This window comes from Mustelus asterias, chromosome 12 (assembly GCF_964213995.1).
Source record: "Mustelus asterias chromosome 12, sMusAst1.hap1.1, whole genome shotgun sequence".
NCBI classification, from domain to species: Eukaryota; Metazoa; Chordata; class Chondrichthyes; order Carcharhiniformes; family Triakidae; genus Mustelus; species Mustelus asterias.
Window position 1 is genome coordinate 71,732,937 of NC_135812.1, and position 25,811 is coordinate 71,758,747.

General features: G+C 44.6%; 1 protein-coding gene and 1 non-coding gene across 5 annotated transcripts in view; both read right to left on the minus strand.

Moving 5' to 3' along the window:
• The window catches only part of qtgal (queuosine-tRNA galactosyltransferase), a 315,686-nt gene that overhangs the window by 145,477 nt on the left and 144,398 nt on the right, over positions 1 to 25,811 (minus strand). The gene's annotated exons all lie outside the window — the stretch shown is intronic.
• On the minus strand, positions 19,658 to 19,853 carry LOC144502124 (U2 spliceosomal RNA). The gene has a single exon (XR_013499269.1). It is a non-coding gene; the product is annotated as a U2 spliceosomal RNA (small nuclear RNA).

Sequence of the window (25,811 nt, forward strand, 5' to 3'; positions counted from 1 at the left end):
ATGGTTTTTGTGACATCCACCAGTTACCAGATAACTCAATTTCTGGTCGATAAATGTGATATATATATAGCATAATTTGTGTTGTTAAGACTCTGAGGGTTGGAAGGCCAGAATTGTAAGATCACACGGAGATCACATGAAAATGATGCATTTTTGCCGAAACCTGGAACTAAATCTCATTAAAACCTTCTGAAGCTCATGATTTGTGTGCATGAGTACACCAGGAGCCCCCTGATGTCTGCTCTGAAGAGCACTGTGCACAAACAAAGCCAAAGTTCTCAATATAGAAACCTTCACTCAGTGCAACATCTTTACCCCAAATACTGTCTGAATGGTAGACTGCAGTGTTGTATTCGGACGCAATTGCATTCAAATGATTTGTTGTTGCATTCTTCGCTGAACCAAACCTGGTCCCTCAACTGCCCTGTAACCCTTCCCCTGCCCCCCACCCGAAACGATGCCAAACGCACACAGTACAAACTTTTTAACTAAATAAAATTGGCTCCAAAACAATTAACAGAAGTACTTTTTTGTTTCTAAAGAAGTCCAAAGTTAGTGCGAGACCATAGTGAGAGGCCCGTCTGACAGACTTTGCAATGCAAACTGTGTGTCCACTGCCGACTTGTCGAGCCTTTCAAGAAAGATCCACCCATACTCGGGTCGGTCCTACAGTTCAGTTGCATGACTTTTTAACTTTTAAGTCTAATTTCTCGGCAGTGAGTGGCACAGTCTTGAAACTAACAAGGCCAATTCTGTAGAGCTTTTGTTTTCATTTTTAACTATGTTGCATTAATTTCACGATTACAGTTTTTAATTGGTTTCAGTTTAACAGGAAAGACAAGCAGCATTTCAGCCTTTGAGTATGTTCCCTGCAAGAATAATACATTTTTCCACACACTCGTCTCTTTAGTGAGTCACCTCTGTTGGCTGTCAATGGGAGGCAAATGTCAAAGGTCAATGCTAGTGTGATGGGCAACATCCTTTCATCGTTATTCTGTTCGAGCCAAATGAAAGCAGAATAAAAAAGTAACAGGAAAGTATGAAGTATGGTTCCTAACTAAACTTTACTGTTTAATCCTGTGGGAGTCAAACCCTCATGAATTTGTCATCCTGGATGGCAAAATATTTTGAGGGATGATGAAGTTGATATTGAACCTATACATCAGCAGAGGGTTGGATGTAGGGTTTAATCTCCCAAGATTATTTGGGTCACAACACTGCACATTTCGTATTAATTTATTTTGCATTTCTGCTCCTTTGTATTTTGACATTCATTGAGTTTGCACATTTTTAGCATTTGCTGCTCTTTGTTCACATTCCAAATTCTACTACACTTAAAAACAAAATGGCTTCTCCAGCACCAGCTCTTTTCCCCAGAATAAGATGTTAAACGGATCCCAAGCTAGATGATGAAGCACGGAAGTAGATACAAATCCTATTCTTGATATTATACATGTCTGTCTCCTACCTGTCAAACATCCAATGTTTCATCAGTCTCTCTTTATAATACCTAATTATCAATGCCCTATACCCATGTATCTTAATATAAGTAACATTCCATTAACATAGAGTCTAGTAAGCCAAAACCGTAAGCACTTGACCCAGGTTTTTGGATAGATCGTAATAGGAGCAATATTTCCCATTGCATGGCTATCACTCCCAAAGACAATTTCTGATCATTGACATCTCTTACATGGTTGACAGGTTTTCTCTCCGGTGGATTATGAAAAATACCCAGTGTACATGGCAATACTGCTCAACTAGTCCTTAATCCACCTATGTGAAGCAAGTGAGAAACTTCGGTTATGAGGATATCATAGAATCCTACAGTGCAGGAGGCAGCCATTCGGCCCATCAAGTCTGCACCCATCAGGTCCTATCCCCATAACCCCACACATTTACCCCACTAATCCCTCTAACCTTCACATCCCGGGACACTAAGGGGCAATTTAACATGGCCAATCAACCTAACCCACACATCTTTGGACTGGTCCTGAGTATATTAACAGCAAGTCTTTGTTAGCTTATCACTGTATGTATAGGTGAATGTACAAGTATGGAGTTGACTCCATCCTTGGTCTTTCCACATCTCTGTCCATCTCCAGACTGACCCTGGCTCCAGGACACGTGCCTTCTTACATCACTGTGGATGCAGCACTGTGCTCAGTCCCACATTATGTATGTACCAGATCCCTACTACAGCACACAACTTAGTGTTGTCTGCAAATTTAGAAATTCTGTTTTTGGTTCCATAGCCCAAATGGTGAAAGCAAGTTGCAAACTGCAGTGATCCCAACACTGATCCTTGTGGAACATGATGTCCTACCGTCAGCCATTCTGATCACTCACTGCAAGATTCATTCAATCACTGATCATTCACACAGAAAGCCACCTGAGGCACTCAGCTCATGACTCACCCTGATTGGGGTTTTCAGAGTGAACAATCACTCACTCTGAAATTCTGTCAATCACTTAGGGACTCACTGATTCTCCCCAGCCCCAATCTGACAACACCAATGAACTTGGAGCAGTTACAGGACTCTTATTGCATCACTTGCTCCTTATAATGAGGTCTGTGCTTCAAAATCATTGTGGAGAGGACTACCCCAACCAAAGTTTTATGTAGTTGGCAATGCAATGTTTAAAGGTCCCAAAACTGGAAGAATAACAAAGAAGAAATTAACAAAATCATACCTGCAATCATTCCAATTTCACAGTTGGGGTTCTTGTATGCACAAGACATCATAGTTCCCACAGTATCATTCAAAATTGCCACAATGTCCAAATCTATATTGGAGAGGTTGGGACTGTTCTACTTGGAGAGAAGACCAAGAGGAGATCTAATACCAGAGGTGTTCAAAATCATGAGGGGGCTGGACAGAGCAGATAATGGGAAACTGTTCCCCCTTGTAAAAGGATCGAGAATGAGAGGGCACAGATTTAAAGTGTTTTGCAAAAGAAGCAAGCATAATGTGAGAAAAAACTTTTTTTCACACAAGTGGTTTGGGCATGGAACGCACTGCCTGGAAGTGTGGTGGAGGCAAGTTCAATCGAGGCATTCAAGAGAGCATTAGATGATTACTTGAATAGAAACAACGTACAAAGGTATGGGGAAATTGCAGGGGAACAACACTAAGTTACAAAGCTTATTTGGAGAACCAGTGTAGACATGATGGGCCAAATGGCCTCCTTCTGCTTCGTAAGATTCTGGTTTGGGGCTACTCCAATGTTGGCCAAATATTTGCTGGAGAGTGGCATCTTAGTGTGCCCTATTCGACGTCTTCCTGCGCACTTGAACTAAAAAAGGTGTTGACAAGATTGCTGGAAGGATGGGCTGATAATTTCACCGAGGGTGACAGAGTATCAGGGACATTGGTAAGCATTGGGGCAAATAGCGAATCTCCTTAACTAATGAGATTTAAGGATAGAGAAATTAAACCGAGGAAAGAATAAGAAGGAGGGTGAATCAGATTGGGTGAGTTCTGGGTCAAATCAGGTAAAGAGGGAAAGAAGAATTGAATTAGGAGAATCAGAAAAAAGACAGAAAGGGAAAATAAGAAAAAAAAACTTTTAAAAATCATAGAAACCCTCTTACAGCACAGAAGGAGGCCAATCCCACCCAGGTGCTATCCCTGTAACCCCACATATTTACCCCGCTAATCCCTCTAACCTATGCATCCCAGGACACTAAGGGGAAATTTTAGCATGGTTAGTCAACCTAACATACGGATCTTTGGACTGTGGGAGGAAACTGGCGCACCTGGAGGAAACCTACGCAGACAACCTACGGAGAATGTGCAAACTCCACACAGTGATCCAAGCCGGGAATTGAACCCAGGTCCCTGGAGCTGTGAATCATCAGTGCAAATCACTGTGCCACCGAGCCACCCCAAAATCTCTAGCAGTGATTCACAAGCTGAGGGTGTGAGACTTCACATTTAGAATTGTTCACTTTCTGGGTAAGAGAGCCTGATTGGTAGCCATTTATAACTGCTTCACTAATAGGATACCTACACCAGACTTAATTTTCTGTAGCAAGTTTTATGGACAATCAGATGTACAGAACCTCATGAAAATCTCAGTGAGATACCATTTTTGTAAAGCTAAGAGCAAATTGGCCAGCAACTTGAGAGGCAACTTGCAACTTGTGATTGGCCACTGACTGATTTACATTTTAGGGATGGTGTGCATTGTTCAGATGTTGCTATTGAGTGTAGCTATGACACCCTAGCTATGACTGCAACACTACATTCTGCACCCTCTCCTTTCCTACGCTATGAACGGTAAGCTTTGTGTGTACAGCGCGCAAGAAACAATACCTCTCATTGTATACGAATAAATGTGACAATAATAAATCAAAATTTTCAGCATGAGCTGGACCAGTGGCTTTGCATCACCAAGTCCTTCTGAAGCACGATAGGCACTTTGGAATCCTTTCTTATTGGCAAAATGTTTTAGGGAACTTTGCAGTCTGAACGCGGAACTCTCACTGTGTGTATTGATAAGCATAGAACATAGAACATTAAAGCGCAGTACAGGCCCTTCGGCCCTCGATGTTGCGCCGAACAGTGAAACCAATCTAAAGTCCATAAGCAGGCCAAAGTGAGCACTTTCATCCACAAACCATTGGTTTGATGGTTAGACACTGTTTAATCCCAAGGATTCCACTCTAAGGTCTCAATGACTCATCTCCACTTAAATCACTTCATTTTGACGTGGCACACTCCCCTCAAACACAAGAACAGAAACACTGGCTTCAATCAATACTTCAAAAACATCTTTAAAATTCTGAGGTGATCAGTGGTAGATTTTGGGAAAGATTTCAAAATTCTGTGCAAAAATGTCGGGCTGCAGTCGCCTAACACACTTAATTGACAAGACCTCCAGTTACTCTGAAACAGGTTCTGCGATACTGAACACCATTTAATGCATGTTCCAGAATCGACAAAGAACTGAGGGTTTGTTGGTTGATTCTAATTAACGAGTCATTTTGACATTTCTAAGTTGCCTAAAACAACATCTTTCTATCTATGTGTGAATTTCTAAAGCTATCTGACTGATAGTTTATCATATTTATGTTCAGACAGTTTCTGTTTGAATACCAGGCAGCGAGAACAACTCGACATGAACTTTTGGTGAGAGGCTGGAAATGACATCTTCAGCATGCAGAAGCAGCACAGTTTTAAGGTACATATTAGTGTGGGCCTCACAATGAGTGCCAGCATTGGAAATGATTTCTGCACGTGTTATTGGGTTGTCTGCAAACTGTCTCAGAATCGGCTCTTAGCTTCTTCTTTCCTCGATCCCACTGCACCTTTTCTTTCTAGTCTTGACTATTCCAACGCACACAAGACAACAAGGAAGCAGGAGGAGGTCACCAAGCCCCTCAAGCCTGTCCCGCCACTCAATACGATCATGGCTGATCTATGCCGGCCTCAACTCCTTTTCTGAGCCATGTTCCCATAGCATATTCCTCGATCTATCAAATATTTATCCATCTCCATTTTAAATACTTCTAATGATTCAGCCTCCACCACCCATTGGGGCAGAAAATTCCAGAGACTCAACACCCTCTCTGAGGAGAAATTTCTATGCACCTCAGTTTAAAATGACCGATCCGTCATCTTGTAGCTGTGTCCCCTTGTTTGAGACTATCCCACTAGTGAATTCTCTCACCATCTACCCTGTCTCAGGATCTTATATGTTTGAATAAGGTCACCCCTCACTCTTCTAAACTCCAAGAAATACAAATCCAGGCCATTTAGTCTCTCTTGATAGGACAACCCTCTCTTGATAGGACAACCCAACTGTGCTGCTTCTGCATGCTGAAGAAGTCATAGAGGTTTACAGCACGGAAACAGGCCCTTCAGCCCAACTTGTCCATGCCACCCAGTTTTTACCACTAAGCTAGTCCCAATTGCCTGCATTGGCCCTTATCCCTTGATACCCATCTTACCCATGCAACTGTCTAAACAATTTTTAAAAGACAAAATTGTACCCACCTCTACTACTCCCTCTGGCAGCTCATTCCAGACACTCACCACCCTCTGAGTGAAAACATTGCTCCCTTGGACCCTTCTGTATTTCTCCCCTCTCACCTTAAACCTATGCCTTTAGTTTTAGACTCCCCTATCTTTGGGAAAAAATGTTGACCAGATCTATGCCCCTCATTATTTTATAAACCTCTATAAGATCACATAGTTCTTATGATTCTTATAATAAGCATTTGGAATTGCCGATCAAACTGGATTTACAGGCCACTGTAATAATGGTAGATTGTGGAAGTATCCAAGCAGCACTAATCCTGTAATGATAGTCTTCAGGCTTATGTCAACAGATAATGAGTGAAATTGCAAGCAGAGTCACAGCAGGCAGTCCCCTGCCTCTCTTCCCCCACTTCGCCCCCCCCCCACCAAAAGTTAAAGGGCCTGGGGATTTAAATGGCTTGACAGCTCCATTGAGGTTATCCACTCTTTACACTAATTCTTGTCTACTCTTAACAATCCCAAAAGGCACATTACTTCTCCCAAATGACTACCGTCGCTTTTCAAACAACTCTGGCAATTTTAGATCTTTTCCTCAAATGTCTACAGCCCATAAGTCATGTTTTGAACATTCCAGTAACAAAAATTGCACCTGTCTGAAGACAGCTCTTACATGTGTAGGTGCCTTTCTGAACCACAGACATGCCCCCATTCCCACTCAACCCCCAGCAAAAAAGACAGATGTTGGTTTTGGAGGTGAGACTGAAGGACTTAGCACTCTAGCATCATTCTGGCTATGGCACGGGGACCATAAGATATAGGAGCAAAATTAAGCCATTTGGCCTGTCATGTCTGCTCCACCATTCAATCATGGCTGATAAATTTTTCAACCCCATTCTCCAGCTTTTTCCCCGTAACCTTTGATCCCCTGACCAATCAAGAACCTATTTCTGTCTTAAATACTCAATGACCTGGCCTCCACAGCCTTCTGTGGCAATGAATTCCATAGATTCACCAGCCTCTGGCTGAAGGAATTTCTCCTTACCTCAGATCTAAAGGGTCATCTCTTTACCCTCAGGCTGTGCCCTCGGATCCTAGTCTCTCCGACTAACGGAAACATCTTCTCCATGTCCACTCTATCCAGGCTTTTCATTATTTTGTAAGTTTCAATGGGATCCCCCCTCTAAATCCTTCTAAACCCCATCGAGTACCGACCCAGAATGTGGGTGGCACGGTAGCACGGTGGCTAGCACTGCTGCCTCACAGGGAGCCGGGTTCGATTCCCGGTTTGGTGACTGTGGAGTCTGCACGTTCTCGCTGTGTCTGCGTCGGACTCCTCTGGGTGCTCCGGTTTCCTCCCAAAGTGCGAAAGACGTGCTGGTTGGGTGCACTGGCCATGGTAAATTCTCCCTCAGTGGACCTGGACAGTGTGGCACCTAGAGGATTTTCACAGTAAAACTTCACTGCAGTGTTAATGTAAGCCTACTTGTGACACTAACAAACTAACTTAAACTTAAGAACCTTAAACGCCCCTCAGACCTTCTGGCTTAGCGAAGATTCAGGCCCTAGATGATAAAGCTATGCAACAGGCTGAATGGCACTTATTATGGTTTGAAAGTACTTTGGTTATATCCACTGTGTGGTCTGTACAGCAGTTTAATCTGTTCCATTTTAAGATTTCAATTATATATTGCTGCTTGTTACTTTCAGCGTTATCAGTACAAAGTTCACTCTGGGATGGAATAAATGGGAACACTGCCAGTCCCTTTCTTTCTGCTCAAAGTCTACTTAAGAATAACTACAGTTCCTTCAAACTAAATTCAACCCTGAAGTCGAAGTTTAAGTATCAGACAGTGCAAGGTTTTGAACCCTTTGGTAGAGTAACTATTTCCTTCAGCTACTGGGCTTCTCGTGATCCATTAGGTTTTATTTTGCTATCATTTTTCACAGACCCACAAACAGCCTAGCGCTAAATTACAGGAGTAATTGAGGCATGGTGGTACAGTGGCTAGCATTGCTGCCTCACAGCACCAGGGACCCAGATTCAATTCCGGCCTCGGGTGACTGTGTCGAGTCTGCAAGTTCCCCCCGTGTCTGCGTGGATTTCCTCCGGGTGCTCTGGTTTCCTCCCACAATCCAAAGATGCGCAGCTTAGGGGAATTGGCCGTATGAAATTGCCCCTTAATGTCAGGGGGATTAGTGGGGTAAATACAAGAGGTTACGGGGTAGGGCCTGGGTGGGATTGTTGTTAGTGCTGGCCTGGTGGGCCGAATGGCCTCCTTCTGCACTGTCAGGATTCTATGCTTGAAGTAAAAAGGTTGAGACCAGTGAGATCAGGTGGCATCATCTTCGAAAACAGTCCAGCCTACACAGAGTCTGTCTTAAGGTCTGCTGTTGAAATCTGCACCTTTTTTCACTTCCCACTGCAACACGTTACTAACTTTCCAACCCACGTCTCACATCAAAAACTGTCGTCAGCATCACCTTGGATGTTTGTGAACTTGGGGCAACCTGCACAATTAGATGTGTATCTGTTTCCAATTCAAACATTTCTGTGCCAGACGCCATATCCTGGGATTCTCCTAAAATCTTCCTCAGGTCCTTATCCGAGTAACAAAAGTCATCGTGACATCTGTCAGCAAATGATAATAACCGGAAAACAAAAACACACAAAACCTACGGAAATACTTTGGCATTTTCCTGGAAGTGACAGATGGGGCTTCTCTCAGTCCAAACTTCACTTGCCATTACTTTCAATGGCATATTCAGAGCTCCAGCATATAATAGATGGCAACATCCTAAAGTTTATAAAGACTTGGTACAAATTACATTAATTCCCGCACGAAGCTGCCTTGCAAATTTAATGGATTGGAGACGGAAATGTTTGATTCAAAGAGGTTGCATCATAATCATTCAAACATGGCACTGATCACAGGGAAAGTAAGGGCTATAAGGCTGCCCGTGCCACAGAATATGTGCGATTGATAGAAAGCTTACACTACATTGCCTTAATTGAGCCAACTTCAAGAACACTGAAGCTGGAAGGTAAACTCTGTCTGAAGGGAGCGTCTGTAGTACTGAAAGCAGCTGTCAACGCAAAGGAGCCAAACATCGTCAACGACGCTACAAATATTACAGAAAACACGGATGTTACTCCTCACCTACTTGCATGGAAAACTTCTGCCAATGTCAACTATAAAAAATGAAAGCAAAGCCAGCTTTATACACTCCTTTTCACTGACAGGAGGAAATGGAAGCTTCAATAGAGTTATTCAGTTGAGTGCAGAAACAAAAGACGGCACCCTTTCAGTCGAAGACAAATGGTCAAAGAGTAAACCAGTCTGTACTTTCCATTCTCTAACTCTGCCAAAAATAACGAAGTATGTAATATGCACAACTTCTGCATTCAGGCTCATTTAGCCAGTTGCCACAACTTAAGGGTTATGCTTTCGATATCTATCGTCTCCTCCTTCTTAGACAGTCTCTCAGGATTGAGGGTGACTTGCTTCCATTCTGGTTCAATGAGTTCTGAGATGGTTGATTCGTCCAATGCGTGTGGGACAAGCAGTGTTTGAAGGGTTGGATAAAGGGGTGGGTTTGTTTGCAGGTTTTTACACTTCCTCCAATGCCTCAGCAGCACCTCTGCACATTCCTGATGAAGTCCCTTGCTGTGTTTCGCGCCTTCCCGAATGGGCCTTCTCCCTTTTGTCAGTCACAAGCCAGAATCTTCCACATTTCGGCAGCTACACTTGACCTCTTCGGCGACGCGTTCTGAGGACATAAGCAGCACGGTGGCACAGTGGTTAGCACTGCTGACTCACAGCACCAGAGAGCCGAGTTCAATTCCAGCCTTGGGTGACTGTCTGTGTCGAGTTTGCACATTCTCCCCGTGTCTGTGTGGGTTTCCTCCGGGTGCTCCTGTTCCCTCCCACACTCCAAAAATGTGCGGGTGAGGTTGATTGGCCATGCTAAATTGGCTCTCAGTGTCAGGGGGATTAGCAGGGTAAATATGTGGGATTAGGAGGATAGGTTGTCAGTGCAGGAGGAAGTGTTGTCAGTGCAGGCTCAATGGGCTGAATGGCCATGTGCACTGTACGGTTTCTATGATTCTATGACATCCCAGGATCTCCCACATTTCGGAGGGTACACTTGACCTGTTCAGCGACACTCGGAGGACATCCCTAAAATGTTATCTATCTCCATGATATCAGATTGAAAACCCTATCGGGACTGAATGACATGTGTGTGTCTTGGTTCCATTATCCCTCGTCCTCTAACCCCACTTTATCTGCACATCTTAAGATCGTGTACACAACCTCTCCGCAAAATATAACTTTAATTTCCCAAACATAGATTGGAATATCCCTAGGGTAAGGGGATTGGATGGGGAAGAGTTTGTTTGCTGTGTTCAGGAGGGTTTCCTGACACAGCATGTGGACAAGCCTACAAGAGGAGAGGCTGTACTTGATCTGATACTGACCAATGAACCTGGACAGGTGTCAGATCTCTCAGTGGGAGAGCATCTTGGGGATAGCGATCATAACTCTATCTCCTTTAGGCTTGCATTGGAAAAAGAGAGGATCAGGCAAGCTAGGAAAGTGTTTATATGGAGTAAGGGGAAATATGAAGACATTAGACAGCAAATTAGAGGAGTAAATTGGAAGGAGGTATTCTCGGGGAAATGTACTGAAGAGAGGTGGCAGTTTTTCAAGGAATGTCTGTCTAGAGTTCTACAGGACAACGTTCCGAGCAGACAGGGAGGTGTTGGTCGGTTAAAGGAACCGTGGTGCACGAAAGCTGTGCGGGACCTAGTCCGAGAAGAAAAGGAAAGCGTACAAAAGGCTCAGAGAGCTTGGCGAAGATAGGGATTTAGAAGAGTATACGGCTTGTAGGAAGGGACTAAAGAAGGAAATTAGGAGAGCCAGAAGGGGTCACGAGAAGGCCCTGGCAGGTAGGATTAAGGAGAACCCTAAGGCGTTCTATAAATATGTGAAGAGTAAAAGGATGAGACGTGACGGAATAGGGCCTATAAAAGGCGAAGGCGGGAAAGCCTGTACGGAACCAGTAGAAATGGAAGAGGTGCTCAATGAGTATTTTGCCTCGGTTTTCACAGAGAAGGACCTGGGTGGATGTACTGCAGGCGTGCGGTGGACTGAAAGGATTGAGTATGTGGACTTTACGAAAGAGGTTGTGCTGGAATCTTTGAATGGCATCAAGATAGATAAGTCGCCGGGTCCGGATGGGATGTACCCCAGGTCACTGTGGGAGGCGAGGGAAGAGATTGCAGAGCCTCTGGCGATGATCTTTGCGTCGTTGATGGAGACGGGAGAGGTGCCGGAGGATTGGAGGATTGCGGATGTGGTTCCTATTTTCAAGAAGGGGAATAGGGATAGCCCAGGTAATTACCGACCGGTGAGTCTAACCTCAGTGGTTGGTAAACTGATGGAGAAGATCCTGTGGGACAGGATATATGAGCATTTAGAGAGGTTTAGTATGCTTAAGAATACTCAGCATGGCTTTGTCAAGGGCAGATCGTGCCTTACGAGCCTGGTGGAGTTCTTCGAAAATGTGACTAAACACATTGACGAAGGGAAGGCGGTAGATGTGGTTTATATGGATTTTAGTAAGGCATTCGATAAGGTCCCCCATGCAAGGCTTCTAGAAAAAGTGAGAGGGCATGGGATCCAAGGGGCTGCTGCCCGGTGGATCCAGAACTGGCTTGCCCAAAGGAGGCAGAGAGTGGGTATAGATGGGTCTTTTTCTAAATGGAGGTCGGTCACCAGTGGTGTGCCCCAGGGATCTGTTCCGGGACCCTTGCTGTTTGTCATTTTCATAAATGACCTGGATGAGGAAGTGGAGGGATGGGTTGGTAAGTTTGCCGACGACACGAAGGTTGGTGGGGTTGTGGATAGTCTGGAGGGATGTCAGAAGTTACAGAGGGACTTAGATAGGATGCAAGACTGGACGGACAAGTGGCAGATGGACTTCAACCCAGATAAATGCGTCGTGGTCCATTTTGGTAGGTCAAATGGGATGAAGGAGTACAATATAAAGGGAAAAACTCTTAGTACTGTAGAGGATCAGAAGGACCTTGGGGTCCGGGTCCATAGGACTCTAAAATCGGCCCCGCAGGTGGAGGAGGTGGTTAAGAAGGCGTATGGTGTGCTGGCCTTTATCAATCGAGGGATTGAGTTTAGGAGTCCGGGGATAACGATGCAGCTATATAAGACCCTCGTCAGACCCCGCTTGGAGTACTGTGCTCAGTTCTGGTCACCTCACTATAGGAAGGATGTGGAAAAGATTGAAAGGGTGCAGAGGAGATTTACAAGGAAGTTGCCTGGATTGAGTGGCATGCCTTATGAGGATAGGCTGAGGGAGCTCGGTCTTTTCTCCTTGGAGAGACGAAGGATGAGAGGAGACCTAATAGAGGTGTATAAGATGTTGAGAGGCATAGATCGGGTGGACTCTCAGAGGCTTTTTCCCAGGGTGGAAATGTCTGCTACGAGAGGACACAGGTTTAGGGTGCTGGGGGGTAGGTACAGGGGAGATGTTAGGGGTAAGTTTTTCACACAGAGGGTGGTGGGCGAGTGGAATCGGCTGCCGTCAGTGGTGATGGAGGCGAACTCAATAGGGTCTTTTAAGAGACTCCTGGATGAGTACATGGAGCTTAATAGGATGGAGCGTTATAGGTAGGTCTAGAAGGTAGGGATGTGTTTGGCACAACTTGTGGGCTGAAGGGCCTGTCTGTGCTGTAGTTTTTCTATGTTTCTAACTTCCCGTTGTCAATTTTTCTCCATTGTAAATTCCTACCATCACATTTATGATGGATGATACCTATGTAAACTTATCATACTTTAATGGCAACATCCCCCCTCCCCTCCCTTCCAATGGACGCTGCTGGAGTGCCTCAACTTAGCCTTTCCCAGTGATCTTAACGTGACACCCAGGTTAGTGATGTACCTGAGCCACCTCTCAGCAATACCACAGGATATCAGGAAATCTAACTTTAAAAAAATAGAATGGCAGTTGAACGTCCTAGTGGTGTGATCATAATTGTTTTAGATCCTGTAATACACTCAATGATTTATGGTCTTGTGCTAAACAAAATGTGACACTATAATTATAGAACATCTGCAAACGCACTGATGGCATGTTTCATGGTCTGCTGAGTAAACTCTGTTCAAAAACAAGAGCGAGCATTAACAGACTCTAATTTAGCTGGCAGTGCAGATTTTCTTCGACCAAGAATCTTAAAACAAATCACTGTGTGTGTTTCCTGACTTATACAGTTCAGTCTTCGACATTATCTATTTCTTTATCTTTCCAGTTTTGTTCCTTCTTGGCATTTCTGTTATTCCTTAGATTTAATTCTCTATAAATTGGCGCGTTCGCCTCATGACTCACGTTCATTGGCACATCCTGTCCAGTCCTCCCTGGACAAACCCAAGCACAGATCATTCCCTCGACTTAGTTTATTTAACAGTTCATTGACCGCAGTCAGAATTTAGAACCAACCCTTTGCAGTAGCTTGCTCAGAAGCGGCTGAATTGTGATACCCAAGAAACCAGTGTGAAAGTCAAGTGTTATGATTTGGCTTCTGAAACCATTGTTTACCCTTTTGGCAATCTGACACGGGTTTCAATGAGAAGGACACCTTGTGGCGTACAGCACAAGACCTCGGCCCATTGGGGTGTAGAAGAATGTTTCTGTTTATTTACAAGTAGGTTCACATTAAAGAGTTGTGAATCTGTGGAATTCCCTGCCCAGTGAAGCAGTTGAGGCTACCTCATTGAATGTTTTTAAGGGAAGGATAGATTTTTGAACAGTAAAGGAATTAAGGGTTAGGGTGAGCGGGCAGGTAAGTGGAGCTGAGTCCACGAAAAGATCAGCCATGATCTTATTGAATGGCGGAGCAGGTTCGAGGGGCTAGATGGTCTACTCCTGCTCCTAGTTCTCATGTTCTTAGTAACACTGCAATGAAGTTGAAAATCGAGAGGTGATCTTACTGAAGTGTATAAGATCCTGAGGGACATGATAGAATGGAGGCTGAGAAGGAGTTTCCCTTGTGGAGGCAGGGGGGGGGAGAGACCTAGAACTAGGGCAGACAGGGATCGAACTTGCACAGTGGCACAATGGTTAGCACTGCTGCCTCACAGTGGCAGGGACCTGGGTTCGATTCCCGGCTTGGGTCACTGTCTGTGCGGAGTCTGCACGTTCTCCTCGTGTCTGCGTGGGTTTCCTCTGGGTGCTCCAGTTTCCTCCCACAGCCCGAAAGATGTGCTGGTTAGGTGCATTGGCCATGCTAAATTCTCCCTCAGTGTGCCCGAACAACAGGCGACTAGGGGATTTTAACAGTAACTTCATTGCAGAGTTAATGTAAGCCTACTTGTGACAAATAAATAAATTTAACCAGCTCGTCCTGTCGGTTGATCAGCGAGGTGAGATCGGGCAATAGGTGGAAAATCAGGATCGTGCTCGGTTTCTCTCCTCTCACAAACTTGCCGGCACTGAATTGCTGGCAAAATGGCTTATAGTCTTTTTTTTTCCCTGCACAAAAGGGTCGGGAAAAGTACTTGTGTGTTTCTTGCCGATTATGGTAGGGTCCAACAGTGTTCATCCTTAAGACCACATCCTCTTTATCTACATATGTATGGTCATGTTCATCGGCGCGGGCCCTCAGTGCAGTGAGGCTTAGGCAGGCAAGCAGGGAGGGCAATGCGGCAGGGAGCAGGTCGGGTGTGAGGGGGACTCTCACTCTCAGTGTCGGAAAGGGTGCAAAGCTGATTTGAATATGTATGATATCAATACCATGTCACAGACACTATGGTCCGGGTTCACTTGACCTTATCTGCTCATAGGTCGAGATCCTCACCAACGGGGACCAGATGTGATGGCCTCACTGGTGGGAACAGAGACCATTGAAGCTGCCCGGATGGTTGGAGGGCAAGGCTTGAGTAGTGCCAGCCTGGCACCCTGGCACTGCCCACTTGACAGTACCAAGGGAGTGGGGCATGAGGGGCAGGGCCATGACGGAAGAACTCTGCAGGGGGGGGGGGGGGTTTGATCAGACAGGGCAAAGGTCAGGGGAGTGGAGTGGTGGAGGGGCGAATGTCTGGAGTAGTGACGGTGAGGAGAGGTGGGGGAGGGGGTGACAGCCAGGGCAGCGTTCATTTGGGGGGAGGGGAGTGGGAGGCAAAATCCGGGGAGGGCGGAGGAGCCCAGCACAACAGGGAGTGATCGGCGGCAGGGGAGGGGGGGGGCAAGTGACAAGAGATCTCCCAGTACACTGTGTACACTGTATGTACACAGTACAATGGGTGATCAGAATGTCTAGGCAGCAGCCTGCTTCACCAGTGAGATTAGGCTCCGCCCCACCCCCTACTGGCAGGAATCGCATTGTGGCACTTTTGTTTTGACTAAGTGCCATAAGATTACTTTTTTGAACTTTTCCAAAAATGAGTCTGAAACTGTCCCGTTTTCTCACTCGTTCAACACTTAGAATTTTTTTTCAATAAGATCGCCCCCAGTGTCAATATTAGAACCTGAATTTTCAGGATTGTAAGCACTCGACAGTAATTCCAGGACCCTGAGGAGAGGGCACCCCAAATCTGAAGGGGCCTTCAGATTGAGTAGCCACAAGGGTCTAAATAGGGTCATGGGCAGGCTTCCCATCCAAGGTCCTGTCCGCCCTACGGTGAAATTGCATCTGGAGCAAATTCTGCCCATGCAATTTTACCCCCACCCCAGAAACGATTGTGGCGGAGTGGAGCATAATATTCTGGCCTAGGAGTCTCCCATTTAAACTAAGATGAGGAGATATACTTTCTCTCAGAAGGTCGTTAGTCTGTGGAAGTCTCTTCCCCATATATTCATGGACGCTGGATCATTGAATATATTCAAGGCTGAGCTCCATAGATTTTTGATTGACAAAGGATTTAAGAGTTTTGGGGAGCAGACAGGAAAGTGGAGTTGAGGCTACAGTCAGATCAGCCATGATCTTATTGAATGGTGGAACAATTGATGGACCGAATGACCTACTCCTGCTCCTAATTCTTGTGTGCTCCTGACTTGAAGCTGCACTCTATCACATCCTTCCTGTGCATAATATGGTTAGGCTAAGAATGATTTTAATAGTAAGTCGTGACGTCGAGTTTACAAAGGCTTCTCCAACAACACTGAATAGGGCTATAAAATTACTATTGTACACATTTATAATTGATAAATTATAAACCCTGATGAGCATAAGGACATTTTCAGGTACATACAAGACAGATGATCCATAGTAAATTTGATTTTTTTTTAACTGATTTTCTACAAGTAAAGGCAGCCCTTTGAATTCAAGCAATCCTGAGTTTGAGAACAATGAAATGAAGTCTGTTGTGTTTTTTTATTTGTTCGTGGGATGTGGGCATCACTGGCTGGGCCAGCATTTATTGCCCATCCCTGAAGGCAATTAACAGTCCAAGGAGTTAAAAGCACATTAGTGAACCACATGGGTTTTCGTGACAACTGACAATGGTTTCACGGTCATCATTAGATTCTTCATTCCAGGTTTCTATTGAATTCAAATTCCACCATCTGCCGTGGCAGGATTCGTACCCGGGTCCCCAGAGCATTACCCTGGGTCTCTGGATTACTAGCCCAGCGACAATACCACTACGCCACCGCCTCCCCTTGTTATATTAATGGTGTGGATTCTGTGGTCAGCAGTGAAGCAATGCCACATGTCACTGACCTTGAAAATAGCTGCCCACAATGACATCGAGATCTTTGTGGTGGGAATTTCCCCTTTCCTGGCGGCAGTTTAAATCTGGCGCCAAGTCAGGGGGGGTGTCTAGGTGTGCAGCTGTGGTGACACTAGCAAACAAGTAGGCAACCAATTGAATTGAAACATTCACACACAGCAAACCAGGAAGTTAAAATCATCCCTCACTTCTACTTTAGATTTTCAGATAGAGAAATAAATGTATGACTATCTTAGCTGTCGTCTTAATACAAAGATACACACAATTTGACATTCCACAAATATAACATTTCAGGACCAGTTAAGGTTGTTAAGCAGTAATTATTAAGGTAGTAAGCTGTTTAAAATCCAGCTACGCCTCACTGAACAAGGTACAAGTCTAATGAGAGCTTTTTCAGTGAGACAATGTCAGAGTGGATGTTCTCATGAATTCATGATTGCAAGAGAAATGGCAGTCTGTGGAAACCTCTACAGCCCACCCCATGAAGCAGTGTAGTCTTCCGCACAGCAACTTCTGGATTTCCGTGTTATCCTACACATATCCAATCTTCCAAAGTTGCTGTCAGTTTCAGTGGGGTAATGACATCGCATGCTAACAGTTTCATCATCAATAGCACAGCAAACTCCTTGAGCTCGATGTTTTGGGTAGGGAGGTTTCGTGGACAACTCCAGCAGGCTGCAATGAGAGGACAGGGTCCACAAGCACACTATTATATATGCCCCTATGGACTAAACAATCACAAGGTAGGTTTGATAACCTGAACAGTTAGGTGCTCTTTATTTGAGGTGTGCACTGATTCCAGTCAGGTCTAAGACTGCTCAGCAGGGTCCCACACAGAGAGGAGCTAATTGCCCAGAGGTCACCTGACCCACACTCTTAAAGGGGCAGTCTGCACCCCTAACCCCAACATGCTATATATATCACACCCACAAGCAGCAACATTTGTTGCATCCACGACTATTTTCAATTGTTCATCTAGATCCAGAGGAGGTTCACAACATTCTTCACGAAACTGCAACAAAATATAACAATGGAAAAATCCTGCGTGAAGTAAACCCAATAGGTTTCGCAATGTTGTAAAGGGGTCCTCTTCAGGCAAAACTGGAACAGCACAAATTTCAAAATTGTAACATCAAATGTCAAAATTAGTGGATAAATGCTGAGCCCAATTGTGTGACAGTCCTCTGTTTTATGCCACGTGCATCCCATTTAATTAATTGGGCTAATACCTTTATTGATAAAGTGGAGAAAGGCCTGTCACATAAAAGTGTTAAACACTCATTCAATAATATTGCCAACAGTAATTTCCAGCTCATATCTTCCAGCTCGTGTTGGTTGCTAACTAACAGTATCTGGCAGGGTAGAGTCAATGATCAAGCAGGTTGATCTCCTGGCAGGGGTGAAATCATGATCAGGCAGGGGACGAGGCTAATGGTGGGCTGCTGAGGCCTGTGATTGTGGTTTCCCTAGGGTAGAGTAAAGGATCAGGATAGCCATTGAGGTTAAACCGAGGCCTTACCTCATACAATGTTTCAAAGCCATCTTGGCCTTTTGGCTAAGATGAAGCGTTAGATTGAGCCCGGGAGGGGGTGCAATGTCTCATCCTGTCAGCTTGGATCTTGTTTGATCGAGTCCAAGATGGGGTGTAATGTCTTGCCTTGTCAGCTTGGATCTGGTTTGTCCCTCATGTGGGGACCATGATCGGACTTAATTTGAATTGGCTTTTTTGATTAGAAATGAAACAAAAATATCTTTTGGAAAGCCCAGCCTATTGGGTACTTGTAAATTGAAACCCACATTACATATTCTTCATTTCTTATCAAATACTCAGTTCCTTAAACTCAATGGTTTAGATCATCCTGAATTAGAAATTCTAATCTTATAAAATTAGGGTGGCACAACATGTTAGTCTCAATCACAACCCTTCTAGAGAGGATTCTGACAGGAGGGGATGGTCACAGGAAGGGTGAAGTATTCCACTCGGCTTCTGCACTAGAACAGGTCAGCACTGTGCTGGTTGGCAGAAACTTGGAAACAAGCCAGTTGCTGCTCAATTTAGTTGAAGGTTGCTGCATTCGGAATAAAGATGGAGCTAGCCAGCAGGATATACAAAGTGTGTTTTATTTTTTAATCTCCTTTTTTTTGGTGATTTCAATCTTTTTGAATGGCATGAAGCACATTGGGCTTGAAACTGGTCTTCTGTAGCATTGCAAAACAGGTGGCACAGTGGTCAGCACTGCTGCCTCACAGCTCCAGGGACCTGGGTTCAATTCCCGGCTTGGGTCACTGTCTGTGTGGAGTTTGCACATTCTCCCCGTGTCTGCATGGGTTTCCTCTGGGTGCTCCGGTTTCCTCCCACAGTCCAAAATGTGCGGGTTAGGTGCATTGGCCATGCTAATTTGCCTCTTGGTGTGCCAGGATGAGGAGTTTAGAGGGATTAGCAGGGTAAATATGTGGGGTTATGGGGATAGGGCCTGGGTGGAATTGTCACCGGTGCAGACTCGATGGGCTGAATGGTCTCCTTCTGCACGTAGGGTTCCTATGATAGCAAATCAGCAGCCTGTTTTACACCCCAACTTTCTTTTTAATTGTCACTCCCATTAAGTTTCTGTTGTAATCCAGCGCATGACATGTGTGTATCAATACAACGGTTGAGTAGTTTGCACAATTTTTGTCCGTAAACCTAATTTCCAGTTTTCATAATTTTTCTGTCAAAATTGCCCATTGTAACTCACTCTGTCAACAGATCCCCTTCCAGTTTGTTATATTATCATTTGATAGTTGCAGCCTGTAACTATCATATGAGAGATTTTATTTTGTATTTTTATTCCAATTCAATCAAATCAAGTCCAATTCAGAGTCTCAACAAGTTGAGACATTCCCGATCCAAGCTGACAAAACAGGGCCTTCACACCTCCTGTCTTGGGCTTGATCTACATGATCCAAGCTGATTGGAGTAGGCATAGCTCCTCCTCCAAGGCTTGATCTCATTTGCATCTTAGCCAAAAGGCCGAGATGCCGCTTTTAAAAATTGCTTCAGATGAAGCTAAAATGTAACCTAATGACTTCAACCAAACACAGCATGTCGATACTACACTTGATCTTAGCCAAAAGGCCGAGATATCATACGAGAGATGATATAACAAACTAGGTACCTCCTACACAAAGTACTTACTGCAAAGCAAATTTCTAAAGCATCTCCAAAAATAAATTTATATTCATGAGTGGCCATGGACACAGCAATTTTGGTGATGGAAAAATAAGTGATTGATTCACATCTTTCTGTGGCAGTCTTCCATAGGAGCCATATTAAGCATTATGAGTTCCTGCAATACATATGCTGTGGAAGTGAGCATGGAAAAATCAAAGACGTTTATAAAATGGAAATGCACACACACACATATCCATACATGCATATGCACACATACAGATACACACACCCATACACATCACCTACCAATACAGAAACATGACACACATACACAAACGCATATAAATCGCACAAGTGTCAATAAACCTGACAAACTAATATAACTGGAGTATTGCTGAAAAAAGACACTTGAAGTTTTTCATCTTGCACTCATCAGAACAATTCACAAGACTACCAAATGCAAAGGGAACACCAATTTGTATTTCATGAGAAGAGTGTTGATTGGTTGGCAAGTGATTTAAAAACTTGACCAAGTTACCGAAGTAAGAAAGAAGAATCATGGATTGTCCAGAGGCTTGTTTGTAGCTGAAGAATCACTTTCCACAGTAACTACTGATAATTGGGGCTTCTTGCTGCAGATTGTGGTGGTGATTTGGAATTCTCCTTACAGAACTCTTGAATTGCAGCAGTGAGGTCTTCCGGTGGGTTTTTCAAATCACAAACATGATGAGGGAGGTTTCAGAGGAAGGAGAGATGGGCTAAGGCTGTTTGTTGTCCTCGTGGCATTCTCTCAGTGACTATCCAAAATCCAAGTTTTTTTGAGAGCCAGATCACGTGACCTCTCTTTCAATGCTCCACAGACTGAGGGTCGTATTTTACCGGCACATCCGCCTGAGGTTCGCTCGATCCCGCCCGAGGCCAACGGAGAATGCTGTTCTCCGAGCCTCGCCCCGGAATTGGGGCGGGTGTGGCGGTAAAAGGCCGGCCTGAGTCTCAATAAAGGCAGCTTGTGTCCTTTGCAAATGCAACATAGCAGCTGCTGTAGCTAGTGCACTTTGCTTTGTAAAAGCATTCTTTTCAAAAATGTTCAATGCATATACATGTCCAGCTAACAACATTATAAAGCCATGTACATCCAACTGATTACATTACAAATTAGTATTCGTTATGAAAATGTGTCATCTGAATCTTTTTTGCTCAATTAGAATTTAAGGTCTTTGACAGAAAACCAAGTTCTCCCCAGTGGAAATGCATGAATTATTGCATTTCTAAGTTTGCTGCAAATTGCTGAATATTAAACAAACTTTCAATTCTGGCCTCCCATTTTGATGAATCTTTTAAATCCAGGCTTGCGCACAGACCCAATCTTCCTGTTATCTACTACTGACACTCATGCTGAAGCCACAAAGTTCAGGATTTATTTATTGCAGCTTGCCCTGTTCCCCTGTGATCATTCGGTGAGCTGATACCAAGTCAGTCAACTGGAATGTGGAGGGAAGCATTCTATAGGAATGCATCTGGCCCTGATGTGCGCATCCTATGCTTCATAAAAGATCTTTTTTGAGTTCTTGCAGTTACAGATTTTGCATCTCACAAGCAGGAAGTATCACTGGCACTGAAACACAGACATTTCTGCCAGAAACTGCCCACAGAAGGCTAAGAATATTACAGATGTTCCTCAAAAAAAACACACGCTGAATCTTCATAGAAGAAAATAAACCGGGATACCAAAATATAGGCCAGAAAGAGAACACTGCCCACAAATTACACAATGCATACAATATAGTGATCCCCATGCTTTGAAAAGCAACCGATTGAAGTGCATAATGTACGTGTTGGCTGTGTAATGCGACCACAGTGTAAATCTGATGGTACAGCAAACTTGACATTCAAAACAGAAATACTTTCACAAGGCTGTAAGTGATATAAAAGGTAGACCGTTTAGAGTAGAGTTTACCAGGTATTAAAGCTACACCAAAAGATCAAAGCTTCCAAAAGCTTGGAAAAAAACTATTTTGTGATATGTCCTCGACGATTGGCGGTCCGGTGGCAAAGTGGTTAGCACTGCTGTCTCATAGCGCCAGGGACCCAGGTTCAATTACAGTCTTGGGTGACTGTCTCTGTGGAGTTTGCACGTTCTCGTTGTGTCTGCGTGCGTTTCCTCCAGGTGTTCCGGTTTCCTCCCATAGTCCAAAGATATGCGGGTTAGGTTGATGGGCCATGCTAAATTGACCCTTAGTGTTTCAAGATATATTAAGGGGATTAGCGGGGTAAATACATGGGGTTACAGGGTAAGCCTGGATAAGAGTCGGTGCAAACTCAATGGGCCAAACGGCCTCCTTCTGCACTGTAGGGATTCTATGATTTCTCTGGCGTACCTGATGCTCGTATAGAAAATATATTAGATAGCGCTGTCACTGTGCAGGTCTGTCAATGGGGCCGACTGAAACTAGCCAAAATAGCATTAAGGAGTTTAAAATGGGCTTTGATAGATGCAGCTTGTCAATGTTAAGGTTCTGACCCCTGTCAGTTTTAATGGGGCTCAGCATTAGGTAGCCAAAGCACTTGTCTGTTTCAGGCAGTTCATAGAATCCCTACAGTGCAGAAGGAAGCCATTGGCATCCTATCATATACATAGGATCATGACTCCCACTTCAGGACTTAACTACTTTAAGCAAGACCGTTGCATTCTCCAAGCAGACTTACTGGTGATAAAGCCAAAGAAGGCCGGTAAAAGATGAGCTTTAAATTATAGTGAAAGGGTGGACTCTGTAAGGTTAATCGGGGCGACTGGACATTCCCTCCACAACTGTGACTAAACCCCAGTTTACCCAGTGTTGCCCTCCTACCAGCAGTGCGGGCTAATATTGCTGCAGCCTTCGGCAGGCTGTGCTGGATCCCCATTTGCGTTGGGCAGTTCATCCATTCTATTCATACAAGGTTCTAACCTTTAAAACAGTTCTGTCCTCCCCGTGGTTTTGAAAGAGTGGGCACATGACTACCCATAAAATTAACATTATTCTCCATGGCAGTTTCAGAGTTACTGAAGGATATACTTCAACCCCAATGGTAGCGGCATGAAAGCGGCATTTATTTGGGACGGGATTCCTGTAAGAGTCCAACAAATTCTCTAATCTGAATGCTTAAATGCAGTGTCTATATCTCACAGTTCTGCCTCGGAGCTTTGGCTAAGTGTGCCACTGTTGGACAAGTCTGAATGGGTATTTGGTGTGCCAATGGAAATCACCAGTCATACATAGTATCCCTGCAGTGCAGAAGGCCATTCGGTCCATCGAGTCTGCACTGACAACAATCCCACCCAGGCCTTATCCCCATAACCCCACGTATTTATCCCGCTAGTCCACCTGGCACTAAGGGGCAATTTAGCATGGCCAATCAACCTAACCCGCACACCTTTGGAGTGTGGGAGGAAACTGGAGCACCCGGAGGAAACCCACGCAGACACAGGGAGAATGTGCAAACTCCATACAGACAGTGACCCGAGGCCAGAAATGAACCTGGGTCCCTGGTGCTGTGAGGCAGCAGTGCTAACCAGTGTGCCACCATGCTACCCAAAACAGGTTGATTATCGACCTGTAATTCCTTCCTTCCAATACACCTGACGGCAAGCGACAAAGAGCAAGAGTTCCCTGATCAGCCATACTGCAGTACTTAGCTGAGCATAATCATGGACCAATGCAATGGAAACCAAAGGTCACCAACACCCTCTAAAGGAAGAGGAGACTGAGGTGAGATTTGACCAAGGATTATAAGATGCTGAAGGAACTAGATTCTGTTTGTGCAGATTGATTGTTTAATTGAATAGGCTATAGAGGACCAGGATCACTGTGATAAGTTAGACAAGAAAATAATGAGCTTCAATGTTAGCACATTCTACTTGGCCTGAAGAATAATGGACTCCTAGAGCGGGTTTCGTCTGATTCTGCAAGTAATATGATGGCACCAGTGAATCTCAGGTTTGTATATCTCAGGTTTGTTACATTCTTGCCTCCAATGTTTGCCACTGGAAGTACATCTAATTCTCAGTGCATAGATTGAATGATTTTGGTGATAGTACACAGCCTTGTCATACACTAGAAGAAACCATAGTGAAGATTGAAGTGATTGGTGTCACACTGGAACAGTAGATCATTTTGTCCACTTAGTACAAATGATAACTGAAGATGGTCGATGCGATGCTGAGATTAAGAAGGATAGAGATAGATGGAAGTAATGTTTTGAAGATGAAGAATGTGTGTACAAGAAAACTTAAAGCTTGTCAGAGAGCGATTTGCCAGATCTTTGTCTCTGTGTTTCTGTATATGTCGTTGCCACTCTCAGGAGATTTCATGGGCTCTGAATCAGGTTGAGTGGACAGGACAGGGGGTGGGGGGGTGTCTAATGGATAAAGCATCACAACTGCATGGGACAGGCTGTATGGAGCAGTTGGTCATTTTGTGTCCATTACTTCTGATACATTCTTATTTATCTGGCAGCTTTCGTGTCAAAAAATGTTCCAAGGTGCCTCACAGAGGCTGAAGGATAAAGCAGACACCAAACTATGGAAGGAGAGATTGAGGGGAATGGGGTGGGGTGACCAAGAGCCAAAGACCCTGGGTTCAAAGATGGTCTTCAAGGAAGACAGAAAAGCAGAGAGAATTAGGAAAGGAATTCCAAAGAGTGGGACTGAGGAAACTGAAGGTGCAGCCACTGATGGAGGGGCATGGAGGGTGAAACACAAAAGGTGGGAGGCAGAGAGATGGCGATCTTGAAGGGTCAGTAGCACTAGTGAATGATACAGCACAGATGAATGCCACTGGGCCCTGTGTGCCTACTTTGGTAGAACCATCCAATTAATCCCATTCCCCTACCTTTTCCCCATAGCCCTGCAAAATCTTCCTTTCAAATACGTTCCTATTTCCAAAGGGAATAGATTTTCTTTATTTACGCTGTAAAAAACCTTCATGATTTTAACACCTCTTAAACTTTTCTCTGTTTTATGGAAAACAACACCAGCTTCTCCGGACTCTTCGAGTAACTGAAATCCTTCACGCCCGGTACCATTCCAGTAACTCTACTCTACATCCACCCCAGGGTCTTGACATCCTTCCTCAAGTACGGTGCCCAGAACTGAGCATAAAACTCCTGCTGGGGCTCAAACAGTGATTTGTAAATATTTCCGCATAACTTCCTTGCTTTCTTAACAGTCACTTCAACTGATCTTGCCACCTTCAAAGATTTTTGTCTGGACAGATTTAAGGAAATGCAAGGTTGTGGGAAGTTTCAGCTGATTTGTCATTTAAATACGTGGGGTTACGGGGATGGGGCCTGGGTGGGATTGTTGTCGGTGCGGCCTCGATGGGCCGAATGGCCTCCTTCTGCACTGCAGGGGATTCTGTGACTTGCAGAAAAATTACAGGCTGATTATAATGTGGAACTTCAGGAGGAGCCCTGACTGCAGGAATCTCCATAAGAAGTTTAACAACACCAGGTTAAAGTCCAACAGGTTTATTTGGTAGCAAAAGCCACACAAGCTTACGGAGCCCCAAGCCCCTTCTTCAGATGAGTCACCTGAAGAAGGGGCTTGGGGCTCCGAAAGCTTGTGTGGCTTTTGCTACCAAATAAACCTGTTGGACTTTAACCTGGTGTTGTTAAACTTCTTACTGTGTTTACCCCAGTCCAACGCCGGCATCTCCACAACATGCAGGAATCTCCCACAGGATCAGCCTGGGTGAGGAGCAGGAGGTCAGACACAAGTAGGTCACATCGCTGCCCTGACAACACCAGCCCTGCTGGGAATCGGCAGATTCCGGAAATCTGACGGAAAATCGAGTTGTGTAGAGGAGGTTGACTGGGAGTGGCCTTACAGCCGGCACACACCTCAGCTCCATCTTGCCTTTCAATACAATTTTAGCTGTCCCTTTGCCATCT